This window comes from Eucalyptus grandis, chromosome 5 (genome assembly GCF_016545825.1).
Source record: "Eucalyptus grandis isolate ANBG69807.140 chromosome 5, ASM1654582v1, whole genome shotgun sequence".
In the NCBI taxonomy this organism is placed as follows: domain Eukaryota; kingdom Viridiplantae; phylum Streptophyta; class Magnoliopsida; order Myrtales; family Myrtaceae; genus Eucalyptus; species Eucalyptus grandis.
Window position 1 is genome coordinate 7,625,422 of NC_052616.1, and position 20,243 is coordinate 7,645,664.

At 40.7% G+C, this 20,243-nt stretch overlaps 1 long non-coding RNA gene and 1 pseudogene across 3 annotated transcripts; one reads left to right on the forward strand and one right to left on the reverse strand.

Moving 5' to 3' along the window:
- Positions 1 to 8,415: 8,415 nt before the first annotated feature.
- On the reverse strand, positions 8,416 to 12,258 carry LOC104446019 (annotated as a pseudogene).
- A 395-nt stretch (positions 12,259 to 12,653) lies between these two features.
- Positions 12,654 to 14,072, forward strand: LOC104446020. Of its 3 annotated transcripts, XR_005550991.1 has the most exons (4): positions 12,654 to 12,906; positions 13,181 to 13,367; positions 13,513 to 13,602; positions 13,711 to 14,072. It is a non-coding gene; the product is annotated as an uncharacterized LOC104446020 (long non-coding RNA). The 3 variants fall into 3 exon arrangements; XR_005550989.1 differs by having other exon boundaries at positions 13,181 to 13,602; XR_005550990.1 differs by having other exon boundaries at positions 12,654 to 12,895; positions 13,181 to 13,602.
- Positions 14,073 to 20,243: the final 6,171 nt, after the last annotated feature.

The window sequence follows — 20,243 nt, forward strand, 5'->3', positions numbered from 1 at the left end:
TCAATCCGAATAGAAAATGCATGAAATTTCAGCTTGGTTCGTTTTTCTCAATTCGGTTATGACAACCCTACTATAAACGGAGAGCACTATCCCCTCATCATTAGTTAAATGATTTGGAAACTTCTGCGAAAAGGAGTCAACATTTAGCTTTCCAGATGGGAACAATTGGGACTGTCATTGGACCGCTCAAGAAAACAAGCTACTATATTGCTGGAAGCCCAAATGGGAAAAGTATGGAAATGAGTCTCTACAAGGGAACTGGCCATCAAATTGTATAGCAGCACAACTTTATAAGTAGAAGCATCGGCAAATTGGTAGCTTTGCGAGCACGTTGAATGATGCGGGACATATAGTAGAGGATGTAAAAATGAAGCCTTACAAAATCCAAGAATTTATTTACTGTACATGATGTTGCTTCTACCATCACAATTCGGACCTTAAAAATTTGGATGAAACAAAGAAAGGTATGGAACCACTTTATTGAGCTAACTACTGTGCATAATACATAATGCCTTAGTAAAAAAAAAAGGACATCAGGCTAAGATTTCGATAGAGGAAAACAAGTCGCGCCTTTGATGTAAAGGTTTCTTCCCAATATGTAGAACAAACGCCCTCGAGTTTTCCTATTTCAAAAAGCTTGTCCATGAAAACCTTCATTTACACAACCTGCTTATAGACAACATAAAGGATTAAAGAAATTTATAAATAGCATGTCAGAAAAGCTATAGAAAATAATGGTTTAAAGGAAACGCATGTTAGGATTGCTACTACGAAACTGGTCGAGAGGGCAACCGACCACAAATCCAAGTAGTGAGAATTTAGATACCCGCATGTACACAAGGAAACGAGAACCCCATTAGGCCCCAAGCAGAAACATTTCCAAGACAATGCAAATTTACTTCATGTACACTTATCGGTAAGGATATTGTGACCCAAGACTGAGAAACAATAATATAATTGACCAAAACATGCCTAACTCTCTAAGAAACCCCAAAAAGCCTTAGGTCCAATCTCACTTATGCCCGGAATTTTTTTGTCTAAAAAAATCCCTAAATTTCACTTTAGTCCCATATCCATCCACACATCCAAATATCAATACAAATTCTTCAAGATTATCCACATCAAGGCCAATTAAAAGTTCATCATCAAAATTTGTGTTTTCATCAACACCCTCACCTTTGTATGCAATGGCAGTAATCTCTCGATGCTAATAATCTTGAAGAAACCAATGGCAATTTTTTGGAAGCATTGGCAAATTTGACACTAGAGTTAAAGTTGGGATCTTTTTTTAAACCATAAAAGGTTCAAGACAGAATTGAGATTGGACCTAATGTTAAGAGTCTTTTTAGGGAATCAACCCCCAAAACCTAAGGTCTAATCTAATTGAGAAACCAGGTCCGATGATTCTAGCCCTCTTATAGATGCGAACTAATGAGGCAAGAAATTAAAGATACTAATTTAGGGAATAAGCAATAACAAATACCAAGCTTTAAGCAGAACCAACACCGATAAATTACTCATGGTTGAGGTCCTTCGCACAACGATACTCATGGTTGGGAGCCAGACCAAGTACGACAAACAAAATTCTCCAGTCAACCCAAACACTTAGGTTGGAAAAACTTCCTTATAGGATGCATCCAAACAGTAATTCCCACGGGAGCAATTCCTCCAAGAAATGGAGATACTAACACAAAAGCAGGCTGAAAGGCAGCTCGCCAGACTCTGAAGAACAGTCGCCATCAAGTCAATATTTGTCTTCTTCCTAAGCAGAATGCTGCAATTATGGCAACAACAAAGACTAATACCCCAACAGCAGAATACTGCAATTATGGCAACAACAAAGACTATTTCACTGGTGACATTTGTGTATACCCCAACAAGGCTAGGATCCCAAAAGAGAAAATAGAAAGTTCCCCCAGAGGGACAAGCTCCGGCAAATTCATGACTTCTAAGTTTCATCCTTCTGCATACAAAATAACAAGAACAGTTCTCGTAAAAAATCAAATTGGGAAAAAGTACACCAAAAGTCTTAAATCTTATGTGATCAATTAAACGTTTAAGATTCAATTGTATTTCATACATAAGATTTAGAACTTATAATACACATTTTGCAAATCAGATTTTTACATGCCAACTCTACAGAGTGAAGCGCATACTAACATCATTAAGATAAAAATCTGTACCAATCATCAAATGCAATCATCCTTTGATTTATATCATCCACAACTCAGTTATCTGATTCATTGAGTGTAACTGAGAATCATATAGAAATCTCAAAGTCACTGGCCCATGTACAACTTTACGTTCTATGCACCGGAGTGCATTCCGATGCTCAATTTCTGTGGAGGTAAAAACGCAAAGGAATTGATAAAAACATAATATTGCAATTCATCTTCCCAAAGTATGATACAATGTTCATGAATGGCAATGCCTGGAGGGCGATCCAATCTTGTTACCTGAATCCGAGACATCAAGTCCAACATACTTTTCGCTAACATCCAAGCCTGGCAAGCGGCCGTTTTTCTGCCTATGCACCATCAATACGTCCTGGAAGCCTGGAACAAGCTCAAAGGTTTCGCGTCCCTCATCTACAAACACAATGAACCCTGTTGACAAACTTCACTTAATGACTCAAGCTACATGCTAGGAAAATTAAGCAGAGACCAAATGGAAATATCCATCGATTCAAGCAAGGCAGTGATGTCAGAGACGCAAACTCTCACGAAGCAAATCAACCACTACATACTATTCGTATCTCAAGTGATACCCAATAAAATAAAACCAAAAACAAGTACTGGAAGCAGCATAAGGAGCAGCTTTACGACTAGAGGTAGCATCCGCATAGCTATCACAAGTCACGCTAAAGCACGTAGCTTGCACGAGCAATGAGCTCCAGCGACGACACGAGCTTGTGCGGCACGGTGCTGAGCTTCTTCACACTCCTTGGCCCTCATCGACTCCTTGGCAAATTCGTGACTTCCATCGTTTTACTCTTCCGTTGTTCTTTTGGCCGGTTTCGATGTCACGAACACAGAGAGAAATTGCACGAGCGGACGGTCTCGCTGAAATCGGGTGGAGGAGACAGTCAAAACTTCATTGTAACCGGCCCTCTCAATTCTCTTGTATTCGCAGACTCAAGGTTGGGCCAGTCTAACCATCGTGAGCCACCAGTTAGACCCGGTTTCAATCGAACGACTACTCATGTATAGTTTGTTTTCTGTAAATTTTAGTCTTCGAAATAGACAAGGGAACATTCGAATTGTTATGATATTAGAAAGGAACCCACGCAGTGAGGAAGTTATTAAAAAAATTACAAATTACAAAATCTCGTATCTTTATGATACACACGAAATATTATTATATGAAGTACAAAATAAAAAATGACTTTCAGTTGAAGTCGGCGTTAGTTATTTTTATTCTGTTTTGACTCTAAAGTAATAAAAATATGGGGCTAAAAGAAATGGATTGAAAATGGAATTGGTTGGGCCACATGAAAAAATGGGACTAGATGAAAGAACTAGATATACTTAGAGTGCATTTGTTTTGCGGTAAATGAATGATTTAGAAAATATTTTCCTAAAAATAGTTATTTGTATTACTTACCAAAATGAATTGAAAAAAACATCTTCATCGTTCATAAAAATATTTGGATATAAATTTTTGTTAGTAATGAAAATGTTGTTCATGGACTAATTATTTCAAATGATATAAACAATTATTTTTAGGAAAATATTTTCCAAATCGTACATTTTCTGTGAAACAAATTGAACCTTATTTGATCAAATTTTTGTTTCGAAATACACTAATTTATTTACCGGTGTTTGAGGGTCCATGTGACATCCCGATTTTCCAATTCTGTTTTCAATTGAATGAGTTGGGGTTTTCATCGACGCACCTATAGTTCTTTTCTCTAAGTTAGCCACTCATGAGATAACTAGCCTATCAGATAAAGCCATTAAAGAATCTAAACGTAATAAACTTGAGAATTCAACTAGGAATTAACTACTCGATCGTGCTAATCTGCAAGGGCCATTACAACACAGTTAAAAATCAATTAGAGATCAGAGATAAGTTGTTTCGACAAAGGTACGTGATTAGTGTATAGGTGATTCCACCTAATTGCAAAATTCTTGTCAATCGGCACTAAACCGATTTTTCTATCATTTTGGTATCATGTGTCCACATTTGAAATCTCGGAATATTCACGATAACCGAGAGTCACTAATGTGTCGAAGATGTACGTTGTGGCTTGGAAATAGTCAAGCACGAGTCAAATGAGCTAAAAAATCCTAAAAACTACTCGGTATGTTAGATTACGCTAAAATCACGTCAGATTGAAATTAACCGCGAATTTGAACCCGATTTCAAAAATTGAAAGTTATGTCATGTTACAAGTCATTTTGGAACCGTCGACTCATCTTCTAAGATTTTTCTGCAAATCGAGATTTTCGGCAAATTTTCAAAGGGTATTTTGGACCGGAAAAATTTGAGGGCCGCTTTTGGTCATGTTTTTGGGATTTGAGTTGAACGAATTGACAAGGAAAAATGTTAATTTGATCATAGACATCTTGGTGGAATTTTAGGGGACCTGATTGATTTCAATTGAAGGAGAATTAGTGGGGAATTGAATCTAATTTGAGTGGGCAATACTCAAATTCGTAGCCCTCCATGTCCTCAACCTTTGAACCATCTCCAAGGCTTCCCAAGGAAGCTTTGCCATCTGCTTTTGGCTGAGGAAGCTAGCCCATCCATGGTGGGGCCTCTTCTAGGAGACAAAGGGATAGAAGAAGAGCAAGAGAGACCCTCCAAGTAAGAGTTGTCCCATTTCTTCCTCCCTCAACTTCACTTTCTCCATTGTTGAAGTGTTGAGAGCTCTAGAAAACCAGAGGAACCAGCCAAGACGAGTAGCAAGCTAGCCAAGCCCTGCCTGAAGTCGTCCGAGCTCCCCCGCACCAATCGCTGTTGTCGTGCGTCCAAGCTGTTCAGCTGCTATTCCATGTGCATTTGGGCATCCTCCTGTGTCGTCGAGCTCCCTTAGGCCGCTTGGAAGCTAGCCAGCTCAACCCCGCACACCGCCTAGCCCCGTAGCCACCCGTCTCCGCCGTTTCCAGCCGTTCCAGCCGCTGGAGTTGCTCGGTTCAGCCTTGGACAAACGAAGTTCCAGCAAGAGCTGAAACTTCGTGGCTCATTTTAGGTCACTTTTGGACCTCTCTTGGCATTGCCTCTAGGAGGTTTGTTGCCTGCCTCCGCGTTGTCGTCGCCGTGGACTCACCGGACTGCTAAACCGGTGAGTTTACTCACTAAACCTTGCTTAGGAGGTTAATTATGCTTAAGAATTGTTTATATTAGCTTAAGTATAGATTACTGATAATCTATAATGGTTATATTAGTCTTAGAAGGATCAATGTTAATCTAATTAGTGAGATTAGCACTATTGATGATAGATTAGTCGAATCTAGTGGAATTCCTGCAATTCTAATCTCTAGACCTTCATCGTTTGCCATTTTTGCAGATCGAAATGAGTTGCGAATTTGAAGTTAGTGTCTTTTGAGAAATTTTTAGACATCATCATATACAATATGTATTTTACTCAGGATTTTTAAGAGATTTAAAAGAATGAGATATCAGTTCCATCATTTGCAAACAAAATCTCTTAGAGTTTGAATTTTTATTAACTCTTAGAGTTTGAATTTCAAAATAGTTTCTTCACAAAAAGTTGTTTTTCACATCTTCTATTTTAACATACTCAAATTTCAGACCAAACGAACATGTTTTGGACCTTGAACCAAACTGATTTTGGAAGACAGACTTTCTGGAAACAGACCCAGTTTTTTATGCTGGATTGAGTGATTTATTGGGCCGAATATACAAGGATTTGGGTTTAGGTGTCTTCATGAAAATTTTTATTTTATGTGTGTTTTACAACATACTAAAATTTGGGAATTTTCGAACTCTTTCGATTAGGTTTCTGGATTTAAACTTGGAGACGCGTGAGTGACCCAGTTTCTACCAATTAGGATCGATTTTACTTTTGTGATGGTTCTTGATGCTTTGCTTGCTTTAATTAGTGTTTTCAACGACTTGTGGATTTAATTTATTATTTATTTAATTTTGGAAAAATACTGTTCATGAAACACTATTCATGCACACTGTTCACGTGCCTTATTCATCCAAAATGCGAAAAGTAGTCTAATTTTATGTGTGTTGATTTTATCAAGTGAATGGATGTGTAAATACATGGGCATCCGCATGAATTGAGTGAAGATTTGTGCATATTTGATGATACGGTTAGTTTGTGACATTCCTAGAGTTTATACTTGATGATCATGTGATAGTTTATAGTAATAGTAAGGTGACTATTGAATGTCGAGGTGACATAAGGTGTGTTGAGGAAACCCCATAAATTATGAGCTGGTAAAGAACTAAGTGCTACACGAGGATGAGACTTCGTGTGAGTCACATCTACTGCCTTATACCATTATTTATTGTAATCAAGGGCTAAGTGTTACATGGCAACCTAAGTCGCATGGGAATTACCTCTAGTACCTTGCAATATTGTCATGCATAGTGAAGAGCTAAGTGCTACACAAGAATGAAACTTCGTGTGAGTCGCCTCGAGTGTCTTATACTATTGCCTAGTGCAATAAATGATTAAGTACTACACGATAGCAAGATTTCGTGTGAGTTACCTCTAGTGCCTTATGCTATTGCTTTTTGTAGTGAAAGGCAACAAAACTTCGTGTGAGTTATCTATGGTGCCTTATACTATTGTTATTTGTAGTCAAGAACTAAGTACCGCACGATAACAAGACTTCGTGGAGGGTCACCTCTAGAGCCTTGAGTCTGGTATTGAATTAGAATGTTGAGAGTAAATATCGGGTGTAAATGGAACCACTGACATGATTTACCCGCACCTAATTATGTGACAAAATTATGTGACACGGAATAGAATGTGTCATAATGATTTGGCCTTATAATCGGAATTCTTGTGGATTGTTTGATTGAATGATGGATTAATGGTGTTGATTCAACTGTTTGATTTACTAATTGACTAAGATTGAATGAAATGCTCCAAATGCTCGGGTGTTGCTACTGCCCTTATGTGATATATGAATTGAATTGTGCTAACATACATGAGGAAACTGAGGCGAGGTAAGTCCTTTGTTCAAATTATGTGGTTGTGTGGCTAGAGCGCTCTGAGGTGTATTTTCTTCCTAATAAGGGTTTAGGTGGTGGACTTGCTGAGATATTGTCTCGCTAGTTATTGTATAACCATTTTCAGGTGGTCATGGAAGACCGAAGCCCTGAAGTCTGTGGAGGTGGAGTCCAAAGGATCGGTATATGTGTCCAACTAGTATGTCGTAGGACAATTTCCTTTTTAGAGCCGGTCTTTTGTAAGCTTTTGACCAAACTCGTTTTATACCTAAACCCCGTCATTTATAAGAGTGTGCTTTTGTGAAATGTTGCCGTGCTTTCCTATCACATGTTGTTTGTTGTTGGGGTTATTGTTTCGCTTCCGCATGTGCTTAAAATGAAAGAGTCGGCAACTCGTCTTGGGAAGTCACAAAATTTTATCGACCCTAGAGGGATGTGCGCGCGCACGAGATTCAAGGGCATGACAGTCCAATAGCTAGATACCAATTTTTTTACTTTAAATATTAAGGCATAGTCCTAATAATGGTTGTTATATACGAATCTATCACGTATAGCTTTCCTATCAATCAACCAAATAAAGAGTTTCTTTATGCATCACCAATAAGCTAGATGCTTGATCTACTGGGTTTTGAAGTAAAGCTTTTGAAGAATTTGCTCAAAAGTATTCTCTAACAAATTTAGTTTGTGAATCCGTTACACAAGAGAGAATAGACAAACGCCACCATTTGAAACTGGTAGAATGATCAGCCAATGATATGTAATTGAAATTATGTCTGAGTTTTGCCTAATTTTGCGTTTTCCATATTGATGGATGGCACAATGGTGATGAGAGCGAAGTAGAGTCAAAAAGCCTCTAGCATTCTTCTAAGACGATGTCTTGCTTTGTTAGTATCTTATGAATCTTGTTCCTCATGCAATTTATCGGATGGTTGTAGGAAGTCGCAACAATCTCGTAACTTGCCAGAGCTACTCCGAGAATTTATGTTTCCTCTTCCTTCTTTGTGCTTTTATCATGTTGTCGGTATCGCTTATTGGCTAGTGTCTTATCACACTATTCTAAGTGCAAATGTGCATATACAACATTAAAAGAGACACCATTGCCCACCATCCGTGAGGCACTTGCCTAAATACCAAATGCACAAACATATACAACATCTTGCTTAAAGATGACCTATAGACATATATGTAACAGTAAAAGAGGCATTGAACCTAAGCAAGTCCTTAAAGGGTTTTATCCCGGTTCAATCTAGACCTCAAGACTTCCAAGATATAAAGTACTCAAAAGGTATTCCCTCTTCCTAGAGAAAACAAATATACAGAGGGAAACTTAGGGGGTGTTAGGTGCACATGCATCAGCATATTAAAATAATGAACGCAATCCTATTGGCCTACCTAAGTTACCAAGCAGTAGAGGTTGCCCCAACATGGAAGCAAAAACTTCCTGCTGCTTGGCGAGGTTACCCCAGAACTATACACCAATAACCCAAGTAGTACCCCCAGTTACAGGATACACAATTCTAAGCACGACTGCACATATACAACATTACAAGAGACACCATTGCCCGCCATCTGCAAGGCACTTGCCTAAAAGCCAAATGCGCAGACATAGACAACACCTTGCTTGCAGATGAAATGCAAACATGTATGTAACACTAGAAGAGGCAGCATTGCTTGCACTCAGAGGGAGGCATCCGCTCAAAACCCCAAGCATCCAGGCGAAACCTTCCGATCAATACGATGTGAGGACTGCCGTATCTTCAAGGGGAGTTCGCGAGGCTTTATCTTTGCCTTCAAGTTCAAAACAGCCATTGCGTCTTCAATCGAAGGCCGAGAAGTAGCAATGGGATGAGCACACCACAGCCCCACCATCATCAAGGCCTCCGCCTGTTTCTTGTCAAAAAAAATGCCGAGCCTCGAGTCCACCGCATGGGCCAACTTGTCGGGCCCATATTGCATCCATAACCACTGTGCGAAGCCTATTGAGCCTCGTTCTGGGTCGACAACTCTTCTCCCAGATCCTATTTCCAAAAGGACGACCCCAAAACTATAGACATCAGTTTCCTTGCTTGCCCTACCTGTTGCACAGTATTCCGGAGCTGCATAACCCCGTGTTCCTATCAGTTCAGTCGTTCTTGGCCCTCTGGCATGATCTACTAGCCTAGCCAATCCAAAATCTCCCAATTTGGCATTGAAATTTTCATCGAGCATGACGTTGCTGGACTTGATATCTCTATGGATCACGTATTGATCACATTGTTCATGCAAGTAATATAGTGCCAAGGCTAATCCCTTGGCGATTTTGTACCTACTTTCCCAGTCCAACAAGGTTCCTCCATTAAACAGATGATCCTCCACGCTACCTTTACTCATGAATTTGTAAACTAGGATGAATTTATCCGCCTCGTGACAATAGCCTATAAGTGGCACAAGGTTTTTGTGCCTAAGTTGGCTTAACGTCATCACCTCGGATTCATACTCCTTTATTCCTTGGCGTGAATTAGAGGTTAGTACCTTCACGGCGACGTGTGTGCAAGCATGTCCTATGTGCCCTTCGTACACGACGCCAAAACCTCCTCTTCCCAGAATCTTGCGATCTGCAGTTGCCATCATCAACTCTTCGTAGGAGAATTGTTTTGGTCCACTGAACTTTTCGAAGTCTATGGTTAATTTCAAACTAGGGCCGCCTTCTTCTTTACCTCTCTCGGTCTCGGTTTTGTTCTCTTTGGTTGTCTTAGGTGCATTATTTCCCTCCGGCGTATCATTGCCCCAGTATGCACTGGCGACTTCTAACTCATCTGGTAAAAATCTCGACCTCGAGAGCCGAGCATCCGAACCCATATATCCAACACGACCCGTATGAAACAACCTGCACCAGAAGGCCTGCTTATTTGGCTTTGGATTGTTCTTATAGCCCTCGGTCACATTCAGTCCCCTTATGCACACTGCACGGCTCACGCCTACTGCCACCGCCGCCTGTATGGCCCCGTGCTCATCCGAAGTCGCCATCTCCTGCCCCATGGGTCTCCCAGCTGACTCGAGGTCATGCTCACCATCTTCAGGCAAGGGGTCTGAAGCTATCAAGTGAGTAGCCTCCATCATTGCATAAGCCTCGACCACGGCTGCACCAAATGCCTCCTCGAGCTGAGCCTGGATAGATGGCGCGAGCGACACGCTGCAGTTCACTATGAATCGAAGCTTCGGGTAAGCCAGCTTTAGCTTGCTGAGGTGGCGGTCCAGGATGATCTGGTGGAGTGAAGCGTCCGCTATGTACCATGTGGTATTGTATGACTTCATATCTCCCAAAAATGTAGGCACCGAGAACCTAACAGCTGCCGGGAGGGCCACGGCAGCTCCGGCAGCTAAAGAGCTCAATAATCAAGCAACTAAGCCGTGCACATTGAACAACGGAAGCACAATCACTGTAGAGTCTGATTCCGTTAGTTCAAACTCCCGCTTGATGTTCCGAACAGATGAAGCCAAATGGCGCTGAGTTAGCTGCATGCGTTTGCGGCGACTCGTAGTGCCAGGGGTGTGCAAGAACAGAGCTACATCCGAGGGATCGTTGACGACTTCCGATATCAAGTCGAGACTCTGCTCTCTGTCAATCGAAGAGAGAGTGATCTTGGAATCGACGGAGCGAAGCTTGGTGGTTAGGCAGCGGATGTTAAGATTGGAAGCAGCGGATTGAGCCCGTTGGTTACCTTCTCGTGGTATCAATAGGAACTTCGGTTTTGTGTCGGAAAGGTAGGTCTTGAACTGGTCAGCTGTGTATATGGGGTTAAGCGGAGCTGCTGTGGCTCGGCAACGGATTACCGCCAGAAACAGGATCACAAACTGCAAAATAAACACATATTTTCCGATCAGCAAATTATCACGCTAGTCCCTGCGGAATGGAGATAACACATACGTATTTGCAGAATATGCAGACACTAGTTTGTCGCCGTTTGATTTCATCAAAACCATCCATCTCCTTTTGATAAGCTTTGACTTTTTTGTTTGACGATGAATCGATGCTTGTACATCCCCAAAAACAACTTTTGGACACGACAAAAAACGCTGTTCATTCTCTTCCCAAATCAATTCGTTCCTATTTATTTCGCAATAGACGATAAAAAACTTGCAACGTCAAAGCAACCATGCGCTCACAGAAATTTTGTGCCTCAGATGCAATTTCTTTCAATAGAAATCGACACCATTTCTGTTGCTCCGTTCTCGAAGTACTGTAAAACTCCAAGAAACATCTTTTTTTTCCAAGCTATTTCTTAGTCGATCTTTCACAAGTGATCAATCTGATAATTAGAAATTCATCATTACCAGGATCTTTCCAGATATTGAATTCTCGAATTTAAATAGCATCACCAGGAATTTTTTGCTTTGAAATTCACATCATCGCACAAACGAAAACTCACACCGTCGTACTCGTGGGGACATACATACCTCGATGGTGTTGGGGAAAGCAAGTGCAACGACGTCACCGGCACCAATGTTGGAGGCGGCGAGGAGCGCAGCGGCGTGGTCAGCGAGCTCCTGCAGCCGCGCATGCGTCAGGTCGAACTCTCCACAGGCGGAGACAGCTCTCCCATCGGGGAAATCCCATGCTGCCTTCTTCAGCAGGCCCGTGAGCGTAAGCTCCCCATCGCTAAATCACAGGTAACGAATCGACAGGAATCGGCTTTGGCCAGAACCAATCCCCGATGGAGCTGAAGAGGGGCACCACGATTTATTGGCGAGACGGAGAATGAAGGATGGACGTGAACAGGAATTCGCACGAAGGACAACGTGGAAAACGGGAGCGTTAGCAGGAGGAGAGTGGAGGTGTTGGGATGGAGACGACACGAGAGGGACCCCGTTGATTAAAATTTTCGTACCAAACTTTCCTCCGTAATCTTGTGGAGCAAATCAACTCGTACAATCACATCTCATTTAATTAATACAAGTCATTAGATGCACGGTGCATGCCATAAATTACGCGCATTGGGTCATCAATCGCAAAAGCGACATATAATGTCATGAAGTTTCAACTGAACTGCTACATGACCACAACGTCAAAGAGCAGATCTCATAAGCTATTCTTGATGTTTATTTACTTAGGAGTTACAGCATGATTCGAGACATATCTTAAACACCGTCAAGCATTCCCTCGTTAAGGTACGGACAAAGCAAATCACAACATGTTAGAAATTGTGATCCATTTTCTAAATCTATCTAAAAACTATTAACTTAATCATGAAGGCAAGAACTTTCGCAGCAACATCCATGTTGAAGACTGTCTATAAAATTGTTGAAAATGGAGGTTGCCAACCAAATCCGTTGAAATGTAAGCAAGCAGAAGTTGCCAAGTTGAAGGAGAAAATATTGGCTACGTTTATTGCTCCAGGGTGGCAGGCAAATAAGAAGGCGCTCAAATTGCGCCACGTGTCCAACGTGGTCCCACGTTATCAGGCCAATTTTGAAATATGTTTGGCTCTTCCTCTGAGAGAGAGGGAGAGAGCGCGTTCTCTCTCCCCTGTTCTCCCGGCTCCCTCTCTTTTGCGCCCGACCCTCTCTCCCTCCGACCCCTTGTCCGACGCACCCGACCGACGGACCACTGTGCAGCCCCTCCGGCTTCGGCAGAAGGCTCGGTGGTGCACGCTCTCGACTCTGCCCTCTCTCCTTCCGTCTCCCCCTTCGTCGAATCGCGACGAATTCAGAGGGTTTACACTGACGACGACGCGCCGTTGCCTCACCTTCGCCTCGAAGGGTACGATTAGGGTAATCGCCGACTTGTGGACTATAAGCTCTGTACATTATAATAATTCTTGGATGGGATGAATCCTCATCACTTGCTTCCAAGCGTGATGTTCTTCCCATTGCTGATGTTTTCGGTATTGGCCCATTTCTTGGATTCTGATTTTGGGTTGCTTCGGTTAGTTGGGTCTTTCTTTTGGTTAGCTACGTACTTCTTGGTTCTTTGTGGTTCTTGGGCTTTTCGATTGGTCCATGAAATTGCTACTTGATTGATCGTTTGTTCTATCTGTTTGTGCAGGTCACGAGACTCCTAATGCATTTCTATGTATATGTAATTGTATAATGTCATCTCTTGAAGTGAATAACTATGTATTGTCCTTAGAGCATACATTTGAAAGCTCTACGTTTCGGTTCACCTTTGGGGTAGGTTCACCTTTGGGGTAAAGGTGTGTCGGCCACTGGGGTTGCAGGATTTTGTTGGGGAGGTGAAATTTTCTGAATTCACTTTCACAGTTCTGAGGAGTTTTAGTGATGAGAAATTTGTTCTACCTTCACCATTGAAAAACTAGTTCTGTTCACTTGTAAAAGGTTCTTTCAAGATGTTAAAAAGAGCTTGCCTATACTTTTCAGGAAAGGCACTAGCGAAATTAGTAGGCATTGAAGACATTGGAGCAGCAGTTATTCAGCACCCTGGTCGTATGACTGAAGATGAAATCGAAGGTAAAATTATGCCAGTGAACATGGAATTATGTGAAAATATTCTCGTTAGTTCTTCCCCTCTCTAGTTATTTCTACACTTCCATTAATTCAAAGACCCTGGTTTTGTAGTCTGAGAGTTATGTGAAAATATTCCCTAGTGTCAATCATGGATGAAGTGTGAGGTGCGAAGACAACAACGAATTTATTGTCAAGAGTGCCGAAGAGGGCCAAGAGGACATGTTGAATTGGTTTTTGAAGCATGTCAACCGAATAGAAGACATTTTAGAAAATATAGCGAGGGAAAGCATTAGATGATGTTGTAAACCATGAATTGGTTTCGTCAGCATTGAAGTTGTGTACATGTTTTGAATGATTCTTGAATTCTTTTTTGACCAATTTGATGATCGATGCATTTCCTGTTCTTTGAACTTCAACTGTGAATTTTTGTAAATCATACTGCTCTTAATATTAAAGAATAGGAAATTCTTGCCATTTATGCACTTATTCAGGTGTGAATGATATAGATTTTACAAGAACAAACTACCTACCTAGTCTCGAGCAAATAGGAACATTTTCTAAAGCATTCAAAATTTATGATGCATATGTCGGTAATTGGGGAGAAAGTTGCTTGTAACTTCGACCAAAGATGGAACTACAGAGAAGAATAGGACAGGGAACTCAAAAGCGCCACTAGATATCAACAACAACAAAAGACGCCTGCTTGAATAAGAGCACTAAAAATTGAAGCAAAGAAGGCGACAAGACAGAGGAAACAGCTCACTGATTGCAAACCAACATATTGGCCACTAGAAAATTCTCATAACTAATCAATCCACCAAGATCTCTATTGTGAACCGGTTACACATAATTCTCACGCAGCAATAGTTCATAACAGCCAGCAAACGTACAAATCCATAAGAGCTTAGAAGTACATAGTACACAAAAAATATATCACAACAAATATGTGTGCTTTTCAACCGACAAAAAATGTTCATTAATCCCACAATTAGAATGTACATACATGTACAAAACATGTTGAGGTCATGAACAGCCCAACCAACATCTTCACGTTTGCCAAATCTCAAAACAAGTCAAATTCCAAAATAAGTACGAGCTAAAATTACTATAAATATCAACGCAATTAACATCTTCAATCTAAAATTTTCTTCAGATTTGCCTTGAGAGCCTTGTTTTCCGCATCCATCGAATAGCCCTTATCCTCGTTGTAAGTCGACATTGGTTCTTGCTCCACATTGGCTCCGACAAAAACTCTTGGTCACACTCTTTGCCGATTGATTGATTTCCTCATCAACCCAAAATAAGAAAACTACAACTTTCTCCTCTATTGTTATGGTTGTATCTTGGGCAACCTTAGTATCTTCTTCCCCGATTGTCCTTCGTCCCTACCGTTCATAGAGGAGATTTGAGGCCACAATAGCAAAGTACCAATCGTTGTTGATTAAAAGGGCTAACATAATCGGTTGTGACGAATAGGGTAATCTCTTCATTAATTCGCTAATATCTTCTTGCAATGACACATCACTATTAGTTGTAATGCTACTACTATTTATGCTTTCAAAATTAAAATTTAATTTCCTTTTTTGATCATAAGATTCAAGAGAATCCAAAAGGACACTTCCACTAGTTAACACAATCAACTAACATGATGAAAAGATGAATAGATGCTAATCAAATTAATGCATCCTGTAGGACCGCTTCTAACAGGAACACTCCTAATATGAACGGATGCATGCTATGAACAGATGAAAAATCTGTAGAGAAGAATAGATAGCACCTGAGCATTAAGATGTCTGGTCCATTTTTGTATGTGGTCCATGGTTAATCATTTGGTAGATCTGGTTTTCTGAGATTTAGTTCTGAAAGAATAAACAAGTGGGGGGGAGTAATTCAAAGAATTCTCTCTGAGCTGATCATTAAATTTGCTGTAATTTTCTTTTTCATTAAGTTGTCTGGTCCATTTTTGTCACTTTAGAACCTTTATCATGTCATGAAGAACATGCTAAAATAGCAAGATAGGTACATAGCTTGAAAGCCACAGGCAGAATACATGGATAACAGAAAGAGCTCAAAAACTCCAGAGTACACTTCATAAGTAAATAGCTAAATCCTAGGTATGCAAACATAATATAAGGATGGCTTCACACAATTTCCAACTTCTGATTAAAGGTCAAACATCATCTGCACCGTGTCTAATTAAAAGATTGCCAAAGATGTGAATTACTTGGGCTTACGATTGTATTATAACAGAAGCACGACATGAATTCACGCATGACAGCTTTAAACATACATACACATGCATACGAAATCCACAAATGGAGGAAGCTTTCCATTCGCCAAACAATAATCATTCTAAATTATGGAAGTTAGACAATGATCAGCTTATAGTCATTCTAATGTACAAAGCTTATAGTCCACGAGTTAAACAATAATCATTCTAATGTACAGAGGTTATAGTCCACGAGTCAGCGATTATCCTAATCATGCCTTTCAAGACAGAGGCGGAGGCGACGGGGCGGCATCGTCAGTGTAAACCCTCTGGGTTCATCAAGATTCGGCGGCGGCGGAGGCCGCACAGTTAGGGCTTGGCTGGACAATACCCTAATTGTACCTTTATAAGACGGCATCATCACTGTAAACCCTCTGGGTTCGTCAAGATTTGGCAGCGGCGGAGGCCGCACGATAAGGGCTCGGTTGGACGACAAAAGCCTCACAGTATGGGCTTCTCTTTGAAATTGGCCTGACAACATGGGCCCACGTTGGACACGTGGTGCAATTTGAGTGCCTTTCTTATTTGCTACTGAAGCAGAAGACGTAGCCAATATATTCTCGTGTGTGTGAGGTTTTTAAACCTCCATCGTGTGTGGAGGAGTAGAGTTAAGATGGTTTTTATGTCATGAAATACTCCTCCATTATCAAAATATCTTGTACTATCCATTTTTATCAATTAGATAAATTATATATCATGTTCTTTATTCCTTGAATTATCCTTTGTCCATCCACTACAAAGTATATCATATATTTGCATACATCAAGAACAAACTAAAACCATGCTTCCGCACGCACACAACCAAAATTTTTAACACAACAACACGAGAGAGCAGCAACAAACAACACTTGTGATCTTCTTTTCTTCGGTGTCGAGAGCATCTCCTCCATGTCCAAGCCCTCTTGCCCATCCCCTCCGGCAACTTCCAGTCGAAGCCATGCAGTAGATTGGCCAGGCTCGCCTAAATCATCTTGAGCCCCAGGCTGTACCACAGGCACATCCTCCTCTCGGACCCGAACGGCAGTGCGGGCTCGGTGAAGGTGGCGACTGAGATTTAACGGGTCAAAGGCTGGAATATCCCCCCATCGTAGGGAGCTGGTCTTACTAATGTCGTGGCTGCTGCTGGATCATGCAAAAGTCAAAGGGAGAATCCACAATTCCACCGGTTTTCGGTTTTTTTTCTTTTTTTTTTAACCACGCTTAAACTCACTTTCCTTCTTTTTTTTTATTTTTTTTTATTTTTTCTCTTCGCCGCAAAATATATCTCTTGTCTTCTTCTTCTTCTTCTTCTCCTCCGTCTCCATCTTGCTCTCTGAACTCGACTCTCTCTCTCTCTCCCCAATCCATACCCCACCTACCACTCAATCAGGTCTACCCCAGCACCTATCCTCCCTCGCTTTCAGAGTCTACAAACCTTCTTCTCTCTGCCTCTTCTGCTGAAGCTTCGGATTCAGGCCCTACAGCGCGAAATTCAGATTCCGGGAGGCGATCCAGGGGAGGTGGCGAACGTGGTTGCACTGTTGCAGGTTTTGCAGGAGAGGAATTTAATCGCTGGGGATGGGGTTGAGCGCGAGTCTGACGCAATTGGAGGAGAGAGAGGAGAAGGCGGTGGAGGAGAAGAGAGATGAAGATTAGGGTTTTAAGTGGTGATTTTGAGAGAGGTGAGAAAGAGGGGAGAGTTTGGTTTGGTTAACCAAATCGAAAATTCAGAATGGTTTTTTTTTTTTATTATTATCCGAATCGAAAATGCATGAAATTTCAGTTCAATTAAGTTATCCAATTCGATTATAACACCCCTACTATAAACGGACAGCACTATCACCCCATCATTAGTTAAATGATTTGGAAAACATCGCGAAATGAAGCCACATGGGACATTGGGGACCACTCAAGGACACAAGCTAGTATTGCTCGAAGCCCAAATGGAAAAAGTATGGAAATGAGTCTCGATAAGGGAACTAGGGCGTCAATTTGTATAGCAGCAGAACTTTATAAGCAGAAGCATCGGCAAATTGGCAGCTTCACGGCACGTCAAATGATGTGGGACATATAGTAGAGGATGTGAAAATGAAGCCTTACAAATCCAAGAATTTATTTACTGTTCATGATGTTGTTTCTAGTGTCACAATTCAAACCTTAAAAGATCGGATGAAACAAAGAAAGTTGAGGGACCACTTCTTCTTTTCTTTTTTTTTTAGGGTCGGAAGGTGAGGACCACTTTATTGAGCTAAATACTGTGCATAATACACCATACCATTGTTTAAAAAAAAAAAACTGGACATCAGGCTGAGATTGTGATGGAGGAGGGAAAACAAGTTGCGCCTTTGATGTAAAGGTTTCTTCCAAATACGTAGAACAAACACCCTCGAATTTTCCTATTTTAGAAAGCTCGTCTATGAAAACCTTCATTTGCACGGCCCGATTACAAACAACAAAGAGGGTTAAGGAATTTGTAAATAGCATGTTGGAAAAGCTATAGAAAATGATGGTTTAAAGGAGATGCATGCCGGGACTGCTACTACAAAATTGGTTGAGAGGGGGCCGACCACAAATCCAAGTAGCGAGAAGTCACAGACCTGCATGTATACAAGGAAACAAAACCCAATCAGGCCCCAAGTAGAAACATTTCCAAGACAATGCAGATTACTTCCCGTGCACTTATTAGTAAGGATATTGTGATCCAAGACTGAAACAATAAGAGAATTGACCAAAACATGGAACTCTCTTTCCTAAATTTCACTTTGGTCCCAAATCTACCCAAGCATCCAAAAAACAACACCGGTTTCTTCAAGATTATCTACATCAGGGCCAATTAAAGATTCGTCATCAAAATTTGTGTCTTCATCAGCACCCTAACCGTTATATGCAACAATAGCAATTCTTTGATGTTGATAATCTTGAAGAAACCAAGGGCGATTTTTTTGGAAGCATGGACAAATTTGGGACTAGAGTAAAAGTTAGGGTTCTTTTCATACCCAAAAGAAATTAATATATATATATATATATATATATATATCAAGGCAGAATTTAGATGGGACTTAAAGTTGAGTCTTTTTGAGGAATCAACCCCCAAAACCTAAGGTCTAATCTAATTGAGATACTAAGGTCTGATGATTCTAGCCCAAGTAAACATAACGCAATAGCAATATTCGTTCTTTTAGATAGGAGCTAATGAGGCAGAATTTAAAGATACTAATTTAGGGAATTAAGTAATAACAAACACCATGCTTTGAGCAGAACCAACATCGAGAAATTACTCATTGTTGAGGTCCTTCGCACAACAATACTCATAGTTGGAAGCCAGACCAAGAATGATAAACAAAATGCTCCAGTCAACCCAAAAAACCTCGGTTGGAAGAACTTATTTATAGGCCCTTCGCACAACAATACTCATAGTTGGAAGCCAGACCAAGAATGATAACAAAATGCTCCAGTCAACCCAAACAACTTAGGTTGGAAGAACTTATTTATAGGACACATCCAAATAGTAATTCCCACAGGAGCATTCTTCCAAGAAATGGAGATACTAACACAAAAGCAGACTCTGAAGAGCAGTCGCCATCAAGTCAATATTTGTCTTCTTCCAAAGTAGAACGCGGCAATTATAGCAACAACAAAGACCATTTGACAGGTGACAAACCACTTATACCACAACAAGGTTAGGATCCCGAGAAAGAAAATAGAAAATTCCCCAGAGGGACAACCTGCAGCAAGTTCATGACTTCCGAGTTCGGTCATTCTACATACGAGAATAGTTCTCGTATAGAATCAGAATGGAAAAAGGTGTATGGAAAATCATAAATCATATGTATGAAATGTGATCAATTTAGTCAATAGGAAAGTTTAAGAATCAATTGCACTTGTTGGTAAAGGGTTTAGTACTTGATTGAATCAATTGAAAGTTTAAGATTCAATTGTATTCCACACATAAGATTTAGGACTTATGGTACGTTTCTCCCGAATCAGATTTGTACGTGGCAACCCTACAAAGTGAAGCACATACTAACATCATTAACATAAACAACATTTGTACAAATGATCTATGCAATCATCCACAACTCAACCATCTAATTTAATAAGTGTGACTGCGAATCCTATGGAGATCTCAAACTCACTAGCCCATGTACAACTTTACGTCCTATGCACTGGAGTGCATTCCAATGCTCACTTTCTATGGAGGTAAAATGCACAGGAATTAATAAAAGCATATACTACAATTCGTCTTGGCCAAAGTATGAGACAATGCGCATGAATGGCAATACCTCCAGCAGCGCAATCTTGTTGCTTGAATCCAAGACAGCAAGTCCAACATACTTATCGCCAACATTGAAGCCTAGCAAGCGGCCTTTTTTCTTCGTATGCGCCATCAATACGT